Source organism: Hibiscus syriacus, unplaced genomic scaffold, assembly GCF_006381635.1.
Source record: "Hibiscus syriacus cultivar Baekdansim isolate YM2019G1 unplaced genomic scaffold, ASM638163v2 tig00110339_pilon, whole genome shotgun sequence".
Taxonomy (NCBI): Eukaryota; Viridiplantae; Streptophyta; class Magnoliopsida; order Malvales; family Malvaceae; genus Hibiscus; species Hibiscus syriacus.
The window spans coordinates 251,254-266,396 of record NW_024062692.1 but is presented as its reverse complement, the minus strand read 5'-3'; the positions used below and the strand labels follow the sequence as shown (position 1 = coordinate 266,396).

General features: G+C 33.9%; 1 pseudogene; it reads left to right on the top strand.

The window, feature by feature from the left end:
• Positions 1 to 5,118: 5,118 nt before the first annotated feature.
• LOC120120531 lies at positions 5,119 to 13,154 on the top strand (annotated as a pseudogene).
• The last annotated feature ends 1,989 nt before the right edge of the window (positions 13,155 to 15,143 follow it).

Genomic DNA, 15,143 nt, shown 5'->3' with positions numbered 1-15,143 from the left:
CCGAATGCGGCATATCTTTGATAAGATACATATCAGGTAAGAAATAAAGGTGTCCGATCAACCTATTTATCTTTAAAATAAATGGTCGGTGGCGGCTCCAACACATTTCATTCAAGTCGAAGCCCAATTCTAGGCCCACCCGAAAGACGGTTCCGATTGAATCTTTTAGATCAAGGTTAGATCCTCCCAAACGAAAGATTCAATTTTAGAATTTTATACGAAATTTTGATCTTTAATGGTGATTTTGGTTCTAGTTTTTAAATTTTTTTATTGTCCTCCAGGTTCCAGGATTTTATCATGACTAATTTAGATCGATCCGCATCGCACACCTGACTTTGATGGATGAGTCTCCCAACATGAATTTTCTTCATATATAAGACCTTGAACTCGAGAAATACTTAGTTGAATGATTAGAACGGAAATAAAAAGATCTAGTGATATTTTTTAATTTATTCTTTGATGATTTTTCGAAAAATATTGAGATGGTGATATAAGAATTACTGGAGGTATGTGGTGATTTTAAGTCAATTAGAATGCATTTAAGCTTTTGGAAGTTAGTCTTAAGTGTTAGAATCACGAAGTAGCAAAACAAGCTTAGATTTCGGCTTTGTACATTCATTCATTAGATCTTTGTTTTTGTTGATGTTTGAATTGATTTCCATCAAGTGTTGATATGTTTATGTGATTTCTCGTGTGTTTGAAATATTATATCTATGGGTGACTTCTACAATTAGATCGAATGAGAATGTGACTAAGGCTGTAAATGAGACGAGACAAATCGTGAGCTAGTTGAGTTCGATTTGATCAAAGTTTGGCTAACATTCATATCAAATGAACTCGACTCGAGTTCTTATAGAGCCAAAACGAGTTACTTAATATCCGATTCGAAAAGCTCGTGAGCAACTTAAAAAATATATTGAATTTTTAATTTTTAAATTAAATTATTAATAATATTAACATTTATACATAATTTTTTTAAAAGCAATATAAGGTTTTCATGTACTTAATATTCAAGTTCGAGTTTGAGCTTCAATCGAGTTAAATCTGATAATGTTTTGAATTCAAGCTTTTTCGAGTTTGAGTTGAATTTCAATTTTTGATTTCAAGTGTGTTTGATGAGTTGACATTGTCTAATTAGGACTACCAAACCCGAACCGTCTGATGAATTTTGAATTGATTTTTCCTAACACAACTAATTTTTTATTTTGAAAAGTTTGATTCTAGATATAATCATATGGTTATATGGTTTTTTTTTCTACCTTTTCCTAGTGTTGCTTGTGCCTCCATGGTTACATGCAAATGCTTGAGCCTCCATGGTTACTTGCAAATGCTTGAGCCTCCATGGTTACTTGCAAATGCTTGAGCCTAAGCATTGCAGTATTGCACCTTGGGAACACCAGTTTTGAAATATCCAGACCAATAAGTTGAACCAAAAATTGATAATATGTCCTAGATTGGTATTGTTTCTCCCACGATTTGCCGAAGAGGGATGATTGTGACTAGGGATGGCTCGAGGGGTATTTGTCCCCTTGAAAATTTTAAATTCTTCTCTATTTTAATTTTTTTTTGAAAGAAATACCAACTGATATTAATCATTAAGAACATCGTTCGTAACATGATAAGCTAAAAAACTAGGACAATTACGATCCAAGTAGATGGATCAGATCGATGAAGAGGACCATTATTAGAGAGAATAAGCAACATGATTGGCTGAACGTCAGACATATTGGACCTAAATGGAAGGAGGAGAAGCAAAAGTTGACTAGCAATAACGAGAAGGAAGCTTGCAGCCGAGAGATTGATATTCCGAGAGAGGAGTTGAGTAACCAAATTCCTGGAGTCACTCTCCACCACAATAGCAACAGCAGTTAGAGTCGTTGCACAACGGATACCTTCAACTAATACATAAGCTTCAATAATGGATGGATCATGGTGAGTTTTAACAAGACGTGCAAATCCGGAAAGAACAAGATCATGATCATCACGAACAATCACCCCTAAACCTATATTTTATATTTTTTTTTATATATTTTCTATTGATAATCTATTTTCGTCTCTTCAAATTTTATAAATTTAAAATAATAAGAACTGATTAAAAGATTACGGGTGGAGCAGCAATAGGAGAAGGGAACTATTTTTTACGATGACAGCGAGTACTGCTATGGGCGGTGAAGAGGAGCCTAAAGCTGGGACCCCATAAACTATCGAAAACATTAGAAATAAGAGGCTTGCTCATATTACCTATTCTTTCTGCAAACAAACCTTCCTTGTTATTAATTTTAAATAGTAAGTAAATAATTAATTGTTAGTTGACTAATAATTAATCTATATTGTTAATATAATATTTTTATATGTGTTTAATTGCTTATGTGATCATCATTTTTGGTGTATGACACGTGATATGTCATCGCTATGAGTGATGTGACATATGTCACATCATTAATTCAACACATGTGAGAATATGATGTAGTAAAATGAATTAATCTTTAATCAACTAACAATTTTCATCGAATAGAATTTGTTTTGACCAAAAGTTAAAACATTAAGAGTAAAATGTTTTAAAAAATATGAACAAAGTAATCATTTATACAAATATTTATAATATTTTTATCATTATTTAAAAAATACATTTAGGTAGTTTACCCAAAAATATACAACAACTGAATGCAATCCCATTCTTGTCTCTCACTCGCTCATTCCGCTTTGAGTAGGCATGTAAATGAATTGAACGTTCAACGAATCGTTCATGAATCGTGCGGCGGAAAGTTCGTTTATGTGCATTTATTTATTAAATGAACGAACATGAACAAGATTTTGTGTTCGTTTAATTAAATGAACGAACACAAACATATGTCTCGTTTGTTCATTTACGTTCGTGAACGTTTTGTTATGTTCGTTCAGTTATGTTCGTTCAGTTATGTTCGTTTATGTTCGTTCATTTATGTTTAACCCAATCTTCTTAAATCAATTTTGGTGACTAATTTGTAAGTATCTTAAAAATATTAATTAATATGATATTCTGATGATCAACTCCATAATTAACCCAATTTTATTTGGAGATTAAATCCAATATGTTAACCCGTGAGGCACCTCGTACCTATATTTATTTTCCCCCTTTTTTCCCAAACCCTAGTGTTCACTGGAGAGTGGAGACGATCGGTGAAAGCTTCAAAACAAGTTATATTATAATGCAATCTGAAGTTTTACAGGTATGTTTTCATCTCTTTCTCTGTTTTATTTGGCTTAATAGTTGATATGTAAAGTTATTATAGGTATCTTCACATCTAAAACTCAAGAAAACATCATACTTCTTTCTAGAAATAGATGGGAAGATAAAGGTAATAATTGGAAGTATATGAGCATCAGTAAAGAGAAAAATATATAAAATTTACCAGAAAACAAAACAAAGGTTTCTATGTAATTTCTGAAAAAGAGTGTAATAACGGAAGTAATGGGTTTTCCAGGAAGAACCCATTAATAAGTAGAAAATACACTTTGACAATTAACTTTTGTTTTCATAATTCTTGTGTGTCCTTTAGTTGTGGAGTAGACTTTAGGTATGTTAAAATTTTAAATGGTGGTTTAGCAATAATATCAGTTACGATATGTAGCATGAGAGGGATTTCGGATCTATATTATTGCCTTGTAGTCCAATTTGTACCGTTCAAAATCTTTATGCTGTTAAATTTTCTACTCTGCCAACGGAAAGGACCATTATTAACAAATCTCACTAAAGTCTAACATTGATGTCACAAAACTTTTAGCCGGCGAATTTATTAGAATAACGTAGTGAAAAATGATTGTTCATATGTAATCATGGATCACTAAGATAAATGTTATAGCGTTAAATTAAAGTCCTGTGAATCATTTAATATCTTTAAAAGATCAATCGAAATATCTGATATCTTCAAACATTTCATGACTGCTAATCAGCTCTTACGCTATTTATCACTGTAGATTTAGTTGATTAGCATTGTCGACTATTTTTCATGAAAGAACAATGGAAGGTAGGGTCTCCAACGTTTATGTTCGTTTATATTCGTGTTCGTTTATGTTCGTTTATTTATTAAATTAACGAACATGAACAAGCTATATTCCTTAATGAACGAATATGAACAAAAAAAATTTTGTTCGTTTATGTTCGTGTTCGTTTATTTATTAAATGAATAAAAATGAACATACCTCCGTTCGTGTGCGTTCGATTCGTTTACAGGCCTAGCTTTTAGGGTGAGCCAGAAATAAAGGCCCTTCTGTGTTGTTCCTCCCTCCTCTTTTTTCTTCAATCACCACCAATGCTAGAAAATCTCTCCCCTCTCTATGTTTGCAAAATGCACAATTATTAAAGGTTAGTTCCTTTAACACCTTCCTCTCCTTTTTTTTTTTTTTGTTCTAATGCAAACAAAAAGAAGATAATAACTAAAACAATAATGGCAAAGAAAGTTCGCTTCTATTAATTTCAAATTCTATTTTCCTTTTGTCTCCTTCTCTTGTTCTGCAAAAAAAAAAAACTGCAGTTTGCCATCTTAGTTGAGTTTTTTCTTTTCTTTTTTATAGTTTCTTTTCGTTCCGCGAGCTCGTAATTTTAGCTAAGGTTGCTGTATGCGTGCTAAGTTGAGGTTTCATTTACGTAAGCTTGGTATTCGGTGCATGCTTAACCATTTAAGTTGTAGATGAGCAATTTCTTTGTTAAATGAGAATGAAATGATGCAATTGCTTTTGCGTAGCATGTTTCAAGCCTCATTTTTCCCTCTCTCTCAACTAAGTAGTAAAATTGATAATAATTTGATGTTTACAAGTATAATGTGCTATGATTTCGTGTTCTCTTCATTGTTATTTCCTTTTGAGCAGTTTGTAAAATTAGACTTTCCATACTTCATATTTTACTTATTCTGGTCGATTACTTAATGTTGAATCCTGTAATATTTTCTCCTCTCAGAGCTTCATTAGCTGGGTTGGATTGTAGAAAAATTGTTGCCGGTTCATGGAACGCTACACAAAACATTCCTATAAATTGTGATCAGGTAATCCTTGTTATTTTTTTTGTCAATTTCAGGAAAATGCATATGGTTTTGGGGTTTTATATTGCAGAACTTATTGTGGTAATATGGTGCAGGTATGGGTAATTGCTAGTCTTATAACATGTATGATCAAAGTTGAACATATGGGTGTATCTCCATCACAAGCAAAGGGTAAAGAGGGGAACCATGTTTTCCTTGAAGGAAGTACATCACAGCAGTCGCATGAAATCGGAAGTGAATATTTACTTACTGGACTTTCAGAAAATAAAGACCAACACGGTCGCGCAATGACACAAAATGAATCAGCAGAAATTGACACTGGTGTGTCTTGCTCCAGCATTCACAAACCATCTTCAGAATATGTGGCTAGAGGTTCTTCCACTGAACATCAGGGACAGCTTCCTAGAGGAGGCAGTGAGCATAATCATACTCAAAGCTTTATCCCTCAAGAAATTGTACCAAGAAAAACACTTGAACACAAGCGTCAGCATGGTTCTGAAATTGTTAAAATTAAAGAATCATGTCCTGCATAACAATCAATACCATTTTCTAAAGGTTTGTCCCTGGATGCTGTTACTGATAGTTTAGGGCTGTCACCAGAAGATTCTAGTAAGGACACTCAGAGTAATGAACTTTCATGTCCCCAACAAGGTAGTGCAGAGACAACAGTTGGTTCGGAATCTGGAAACATATGTAAGGAACTTAGTGAATCGTCAGAGCAAGGGCAACAGATTGATTCTGAAAGGATACTCACTAGTATAGAAAAAGTGTCTACGGATGTTTTTAATCAATCCTTGCAATTGAATTCTGAAGATACAAACAAGAGCAACCATCGCAAGAGTTTACAGTTACCCTCTGAAGAAGCAAACAATGTTGTTCAGACCACTAAAAGTTCTCTTGTTGATGAAGCAAATAATGTTATTCAGACAAGTAAAAGTTCTCATGTTGATGAAGAAGCAAACAATGCTATTCAGACCAGTAAAAGTTCTCTTGTTGATGAAGAAGCAAACAGTGTTGTTCAGACCTGTAAAAGTTCTCTTGTTGATGAAGAAGCAAAAAATGTAATTCAGGCCAGTAAAAGTTCTCTAGTTGGTGAAGAAGCAATCAATGTTATTAAAACCAGTAAAAGTTCTCTTTCTGACGAAGAAGCACACAATGTTATTCAAACCAGAAAAGGTTCTCTTGTTAATGAAGAAGCACACAATGTTATTCAAACCAGTAAAACTTATCTTGTTGATCCTGTAGAGTTCCATGAAGAATTTGCTCCAAGAGATCTTAACATTCAACAACTAGGGATCAATTGTGAAGACATGGCCGAAATTTCTGGTGCAGAAAAGCATAAAATGTCTAATGATTTTGACTAAAGCAAGGATGGACAAACTTCGGAAATGATAAAAAATGAATATATGCTAAGATCTTTGACAAGCGATGAAAAGGTTTTGGCATCAAATTCGCAACAGAAATCTAAACCTAGTGAGTCGAGCAATAATTTGGCTGATGTTGGTTCTCGTAAGCCAAGAAAAAGGAGGGAAAAAAGAGAAGTTGCTGATGAATATTCAAGAATCAGGGGGCATCTTAGATATTTATTGACTCGGATAAGCTATGAGCAAAGCCTGATTCTTGCATATTCAGCAGATGGCTGGAAGTGTCTAAGGTGTGTTTATTTTATTGTTCTATCACACAATTTTGTTTATGAACTAATTGTCATGATAATGCAACAAAATGCATTTTATGTCCATGTTAAATATGATATGCTATAGATTAAGATGATGCCAAAGCAATGAATGAATTTTATCCCTACAACTCATTTTAAAGTATGCCACTTTTGAGATTTGAAGAGTAGAAAAGACTTTGAAGAATATTAAAGTTGAAATGTTGGATCAAATGCAAAGATGTCACCTTTTTGGAACAAAAAGTGATTCCTTACATCTGTGTATGTCATCAGAGAAGTCTGATTGCCCATTTTCCCATGGATAGCTAACATATGTGTGTTTCTTTGGATTGTTTGTGTAACCTTCAGCCTAGAAAAGTTAAAACCAGGATGTCACCTTCGGCGCAAATTGAAAATCAGAGATCTATTTCAACGTATTGATTCATTATGTGGTGAAGGCAGGCTTCCCGAATCTTTATTTGATTCTGAAGGACAAATTGACAGTGAGGATGTAGGAGAATCATAGTTAATATCATTGTTTTTATATTAGTAGTCATTTTCTTATTAATTATGTCTATTTGTGTCTTAGAAGTACAAATGCTTAGACATGAACTCTTCTAACTGCAGATATTTTGTGCGAAATGCGGGTCCAAATACCTGTCTCCTGACAATGATATCATACTCTGTGATGGCGCTTGTGACCGTGGATTCCATCAATATTGCTTGCAACCACCTTTGTTAAAAGAAGACAGTAAATACTTTCCATTTTATGTTTTGAATAATAAATGGGTTTGAATTGTTTTATTGTCATTAATGCTTTTCTTTTTCCACACTTTACCACGTTGATACAGTTCCTCCTGATGATGAGGGTTGGTTATGCCCCGGATGCAACTGCAAAGTTGATTGTATCCAATTGCTTAATGAATCTTAAGGAACATGTTTTGCACTCACTGACAATTGGGAGGTCAATAACATATTTTCTTTCTTTTCACTATTTGTTTTCTAAAATATATTTATATTTTTTCCTCATCATGCTTCTTCTTTCATTAGAAGGTCTTTCCTGAGGCTACACTATCTACATATGGACAAAATATGGACTCTAACTTTGGACTACCGTGTCATGCACAAGAGAAAAGGCAGAGAAGAAGAAGTTAGACTCGAAGAAAGGAATTAGGGAATTACTAAGGGTTAGGGATTGTAAGTAAATCAATTGGGAAATTTGGGGATTAGAAGACAAAGGAGAGTGCACGTGGGAAACAAGTGATTATTAAAACAATAGATACAAAAGGGAAGTCCATTACCTATGCAGCAAGAACAGGCCTGCAATCCTCCAGCCCAAAGGAAATAGATGACACCAGAATTTGTTATGACCAGGACAGCCAGCTGGCTTAGATAGATTCCCTAGTACTATTGTAAACAAATAAAACGGGTACCTGTAATGGGATCATTATGCATATTTTGAATGAATTCTGATTTCTTCATCTCTTTCTCTACTTCTTCCTCCTACGTTCTCTTCTCTCTACTTCTCTAATCTCTCGTAACCATAACAATTGGTATTCAGAGACATCATTTCCTGACAGCTTGAAGCAAAGAACCAAGGCATGACAGACTTCATTAATCTTTCTGCGATTCAGATGCAGCTTGACGATCTCACCAAGATGATAAAGGATACAACGGCTAAATAAACTCCTCCAAAATGGTGGGAAGCACAAAATGCTCGCATAACTGATTTGGAGACGGAAATGGATGCAACACAGAAATCGACGGAGCAGATCTTCCAGATTCTGGCTAGTACAATGAGTGAGCAAAAACAAAAACAGAAGGGATGTGGTAATGTGTCTCAGGTGTTCGATAAAATGCAAGCAAAAGAAGCTGAGCCATTCATCATTGAATCATCCAGCCTCTGTGATGGTCAAGATCCTGCAGAAACAGAAACTGAGCAGAAACATGCAATGGAAAACGATATAAAGGCTACTATAATGGATGATGCTTACGGTAAGAACATTTACCCTGTCTATACACTTGAAGAAGCTTGCTTTATGCCCAAAACTAAGTTAGAAAGCATTGAACCACCACTTAAATGTTATGCTGAAACTGTAAAGAGTGGCCCCAACAATGGTGTTATGATACTTCATTTCAAAGGGCATAAAATGTTTGAGAAAATGTTAGAGCTTCAGCATTGCGTAAACCATAGCAGTGGTGACAAACTTCTCAGTCGTGGTGCTGAAAAATTCAGCAAATGTGAGTCTAAAGGGGTACGCATCCACTGGTTAAATCAATACCAAAGTCTGAAATCTTACCTCAACATGGATAAAACCAAAATTTGGGAGGAGCTGAATCTGAAACAGAGACTTCTCCAAAATCGAATGCAGATTCCAGATGAACTGAGAAAGAGAACCACCATTTATTATGATATGGGATGGAGGGTGGACCAATATCAATTGAGGAATATTGGAAATCTAGACCAAAGTCTTCTTCCATTGTCACGCGTGTCGTCTTTGAAGACAAAACTTCTGCAGTTTTTGTTAGAGGTCTCTGTTGGCCAGGAAAAAGAATCAGCTTCTTTGGCTTTTGAAGATGCAAATGTGGAAGCCAAAAAGGGGAAAGAATTGTTGGCTGACTCGGAAAAGGTGTAGGTTCAGAAAAACATCGATACATGCTTTTACCACTTGACTAGTAAAAAGAGTCAACATGAGCAAATGAATCCAGAAAATGACCAGCAAAACAGTAACCAATGGATTATGCAAGAAACTCTCAAAGTCGAGCCCTTTGACATTGCGAGGACAACCTTATCACTTGAACTTACTGCCTTTATACATGAGACAAATCAACGAAGAGCTTCCCTTTCTGTTGGAAGTCCATGCGAGATGGTTGACAGCAGACAAAGCTTTTTGGATGGATTAGCGGCAGTTGTAACATCAAAGACAGTCCCATCAAAGAAAGCACAAGCAATTTTGATGTCTCGTACTTATTCATCTGCTGGAAATTTTGAGAGCTCGATCAATCAACCCTTGAAGCTTGCTGAAAATTTTGTTGCTGCTAAACATGCTTTGAAGCAAACAAGTTCAAATCTTGAATGGCAGAAAGCTTTGCTTGAGTTATTGGATGGGGATCCTGATGCAGGTGGTCTGAAGATTGAAGAATCGCCTTCCTTTGAGATGAAAACATACGGAAGTGCTGCTCACAGTTCCACTAATACAACATACTCTGTCGATGCTAGCAAGAATGATAATCAAGGCTTTGAGCAGCAGAGTTTCTTCAATGATGCAATAGAAATTTTAGATTGGACTAGAGACGTGACATCAATTCTCGGAATTCATATTTGTGCTATTGATGATAGGCTTGTATGGGTCATCTTCAAGGGGCCTATGGAACAAGATATTACAGACAAATTGTGGACAAGAGCTCCAACTTGAATCTGGAATGTCAACTCACCAAATCTATGACACGAATATAGCCTTGCATTTCACCAATTCTGTCCATGTGAGCACACGTGTTGTTGATCCATGCAATGATAGTACCTTGCCTTTGCAGGTAACAATACTTTCTCAAGTGAATGCCACATTAAATGTTAGTGAAGCTTGGCTTAATCTTCAAGATGGGTTTGTTCATATTGGACAAAGTGATGGAAGATCAATTTCCGCTTTTCTTCCAGTCAAAATATCTCTAAATTCAGGAGCAAGACTTGCATTCCATGTAGGCTTCGGGAGGGGAACTACTGAGGATGAAAATAAACTACAACCTGAAAGTCTGTTAAAAGTTACATGTAGAAATTATGGAGATATGAACAGTGGGGCACACTCACCTTCAAATGATAGCGAGGGCTATTCAGAATTTCATCTTTCGAAGTGCTATAATCTGGCAGCAGCAAATCCTCGATCTATGTATGGCTGTTGGGTTTCTACCTCTTCCTTCTAAGGGTCTTAGAGTTGGAAAACTAGCTACCTTGAAATGGAGAGTTGAGAGATTAGGAGGCGTCGGGAGAGTAAAATTCCACAAAACAATGATGAGGGGTTGTCCGAAGTGAAGGTGAAGTCTGATAAACCACCTACTATGTTATGGTATTTAGAATTTATAGTGCAGATTGTTCAAGATATGTTACAATACAAAGAGCAATGGAGGCAGATTACTAAAGTGCAACTACAACAGACACAGAACATAATGAAACAACATGCTGATACAAGTTACAGCCAATGACATTTTCAAATGGAAAAAGAATACCTACAAATGTAACCTTATAGGCAGGCAACCCTAGCATTCAAAAGAAATCTTCAATTAGCAGCATGTTTTTATATGCATCTTAAGATTACTGAAAAGATTGGAGAAGTGACTTCCAAACTTGACTTACTAGATCATGTACAAATCCATCTCTTCTTTCGGGAGAACTGGCTAAAGAGGAAATTTGGCGAAAGGGCAGTGGCGGCTACTGAACCTTCTCAGGTGATAAATGATGGACAATGGAAAGTGTTTCTTGAGATGTTTTTGGATAAATGGATCGTTAAGAAATGCGTTTGCACAATTACTCAACTAATTGTGAGATGGACGAACTTCAACTTCGGTCACAATAATTGGGAAATTTGTATAGTTTTCAGGGCTCGGGTTCCTAATTTCGATCCTTGGGGACAAGGATCTACTCATGGAGGGGGTAATGTCATGCACAAGAGAAAAAGCAGAGAAGAAGAAGTTAGACTCGAAGAAAGGAATTTGGGAATTACTAAGGAAGGGTTAGGGATTGCAAGTAAATCAATTGGGAAATTTGGGGATTAGAAGATAGAGGAGAGTGCACGTGGGAAACAAGTGATTATTAAAACAATAGATACAAAAGGGAAGTCCATTATCTATGCAGCAAGAACAGGCCTGCAATCCTCCAGCCCAAAGGAAATAGATGACACCAGAATTTGTTATGACCAGGACAACCAGTTGACTTAGATAGATTCCCTAGTACTATTGTAAACAAATAAAACGGGTACCTGTAATGGGATCATTATGCATATTTTGAATGAATTCTGATTTCTTCATCTCTTTCTCTACTTCTTCCTCCTACGTTCTCTTCTCTCTACTTCTCTAATCTCTCGTAACCATAACATACCGTCAGATGATTCTGATGATAATGATTATAATCTTGACGATAATGATTATAATCCAGATGGTTCGGAAACTGGTAAGAATGGTCAGGGAGAGGAGTCAAGTTCTGACCAATATGATTTCACTTCTCCATCTGAAGAATTGAAAGAACCCGGTAATGTCGATCCCTATTGGGGGGCTTCCATCTAATGACTCAATGGATGATGATTATGATCCTAATGGTTCAAATGATGATAATGTGGCTAACTGGGTAATCTAAAGTTCAAATTTTACATCTGATACTGAGGATTTTGGTTCTGTGTTAGCAGACGACAATTCTTCCCAAAAAGATGAAGAATACCCATGTTTTTGAATGATGAGCTGTTATCAATAATGGAATCAGCTTCCGGAGAAGATGGTGCTGTTGTTTCTATGAAACGGAACAATGACAGGTTGGACTACAAAAGATTATATGATGCGAGTGTCATGTAAAGTTAAATTATTATACAAGAGACGTATGGCAAGTCAAGTCACTTCCCATATGTTTTGGGGTATATATAGGAGACATATGGCGATGTTCCTTCTAGTTCCAGTGATGATGAAGATTGGACCGATGATGCCGCTGCACCAAGAAAAAGGTTGAAACGTACCGCAGAATCGGCATCAACATTGTCAAATGGAAATGCTTCTGAAAAGGGAGTTGCAACTTAATCTGGTTCAGGTGGTAAAAAACCGAGTTCATCAACACATAGAAGACTAGGGGAAGCTGTAAAGCAGGTAAATGTAGTGCTCTATATGACTTTGATTACTCGTGACAGGATCAAAACATTGGTATAATCCAGCTTTAGCTTTGTGAAAACTGTAGCTTAATTTGGTTAATACTTACTTCGTCTGAAAATCGATCAATTCGATCGATTTTTTTTCCATTTATGTAACAGGGACTTTACGAGTCTTTCAAGGAAAACCAGTATCCCGATCGATCTACGAAAAAAAGTTTGGCTAAAGAGTTAGAAATAACTTTCCAGCAGGTTGAAAACTCTAGATTCAAATTCAATATCTTCATGGTAATCCTTAAATTAAAGCACAAGCTAGAGGCAGGCTCAACACAAAGATTTCTTTTATTTTTCATTGCTCGATTAGAATATTGTAACCAGACATTTATAGCTAGATTTTGGTGTTTATATATTCATGTCTTGTTTGTATATTTCTATATACATTTTGATAGTTAATATTATGTATTATGTAAATTTTAATACATTTAAGACTTTCCACTGTGTTTTTTTTATCTTGAATATGTGTTGTGTTGGTATTTTTTTTATATTATAGGATGATTATAATGTAGTATTTGTTTAGAATCTATTTTAATTATTGACAGCATATATACCTTACAGACGCAACTGCTCAAGGACGGAGCACAGTGAGGACCCAAAGGGGCCCGACCCCTGTTAAAATTTGTATATTTCATATGATTTTGGTATAATAGTATTTTGGTTCATGCAAAAATAAATATTTAAATTAAAAATATAAGAATTTATTAAATATTTAATCAAGTAAGGACCGAAGTAAAAAAGATAACCCTATGTTCTCAAATTTTTTGGTTTGATAACAATTTTGGTCATTATAAGCTTAAATATTAGATAAATTAGATGTTATCTTGTGAATTTAGATTTTTTTTAATAAATCTAGGGTGAATACAAGATGGTACATATTCAAAGACTTTCCACTATTTGACAATGAACTCTCATACCTTAATTACTAAGATCGCTTGATTCGTATTAAATTTTGAGTTTAATACCTAATAAATCTTTATACTTTTAAATAGTTTAATATTTCAATCCCTATCAAAATTTAATTTTAATTTTGTTTTTACAATTACTCAAACTTAAGATTTGTACGAAGAACAACATTTTATTTAATCATTAAAACCATTTTATCAATTATGTTATATTACCCGACACTAGCGCTGTAGGAAAAGGAAAAGAAAAAGGGAGAAAAAAACGGTACTTAACAAAGGTAGCTTATTTACTAATGAGCTAAAGCAGCATCTGTTGCCCGTATTTTTGTAATTTACTAATAAAATCTTGATTTTTATCTGTTTTAAATGATATACCTTTGGATTGACAAAGATTGGGATTTCTTGATGATTTATAGGGTAAATAATATTAAAATAAATTTATAAGATGTAAATAATATTAAATTTATTGATGATTTATAACACGTGATTGAATAATCTGAAGTGATTATAAGATAATATTTATTTAAAAAAATTGAAGTTATTGGTACCTTACATACACAATTATTTAAATCTAATATTTCTAGAGAGAACATTTAAAACATGTAAATGACTAAATTGATATAATTTGATTAATATAATATAATATTTTAAGAATTAAAATAAAATGGCTTTTAAGTTAAAAAATAGCTTTTAAGTTAAAAAATAATTCAAAATTTAAACTATAATTTAAAGTATACGATACATTTAGCATTTTTTTTCTTTCTTTATTTGGTCGCCAATTTAAATAATCAGATGATCGTTCATTATTAATTAAATAAGGGATTTAAATGGTAATAGGAACAAAAAAAACTTTTTTTTTGAATAATCTGATGTGATGTGATTATAGAGTAATACATGTTTAAAATTTTTTTAATTTATTGATAACGTATACACACCCTATAGATATCACTACTCGAACTTAAATTCTCTAAGGTGGCGTTTGGTTCGCTGGAATGTTTATGAGAGAATTGGAATCTGTAAAGGAATTAGAATCTGTAGGAATTGGAATCCAATTCCATATTCTGTTTGGTTGGCAGGAAATGAAATTGGAATCTAATTCCATATTATGTTTGGTTCGCAGATATGTCAGATGAATTTGATTTCAGTAATATAAAATGATAGAATTGTCCTTCTTGTTTTTTTGCTTTATTTTAGTTTATTTTACAACTTATATGTAGTAATATATTATAAAAAATTAAAAAAATATTAAATTTTCATTTTATTGATTGATTATTCATTTCAATAAATTATAAAAATCATGTTAATAAACATTATAAGTTAAAATCATCGCAATCAAAATATGTTAATAAGTTACCAAAAGATAGAACAATATTTCGATACATTCCAATCGGAGTATGTTAATTAGTTACCAAAAATATACCAAAAACTATTTTTATTCAATATATAAATTAGAAACTCGACCCGACACGAATCAAAATAATAATAAAATTATTTTTATTCAATAAAAATATTAACTTAATTGAAAAAAATTATATATAGAGGGGTATTATTATAATTATTACTAAATATATAAGGTAAAATTATATTTTTTTTTCGGGTCGGTTCGGTTTTTTTACCCTAAACCCGAACCCGACCCGACCTGACCCGAATATCACACTTAGAAAAACCCGACCCA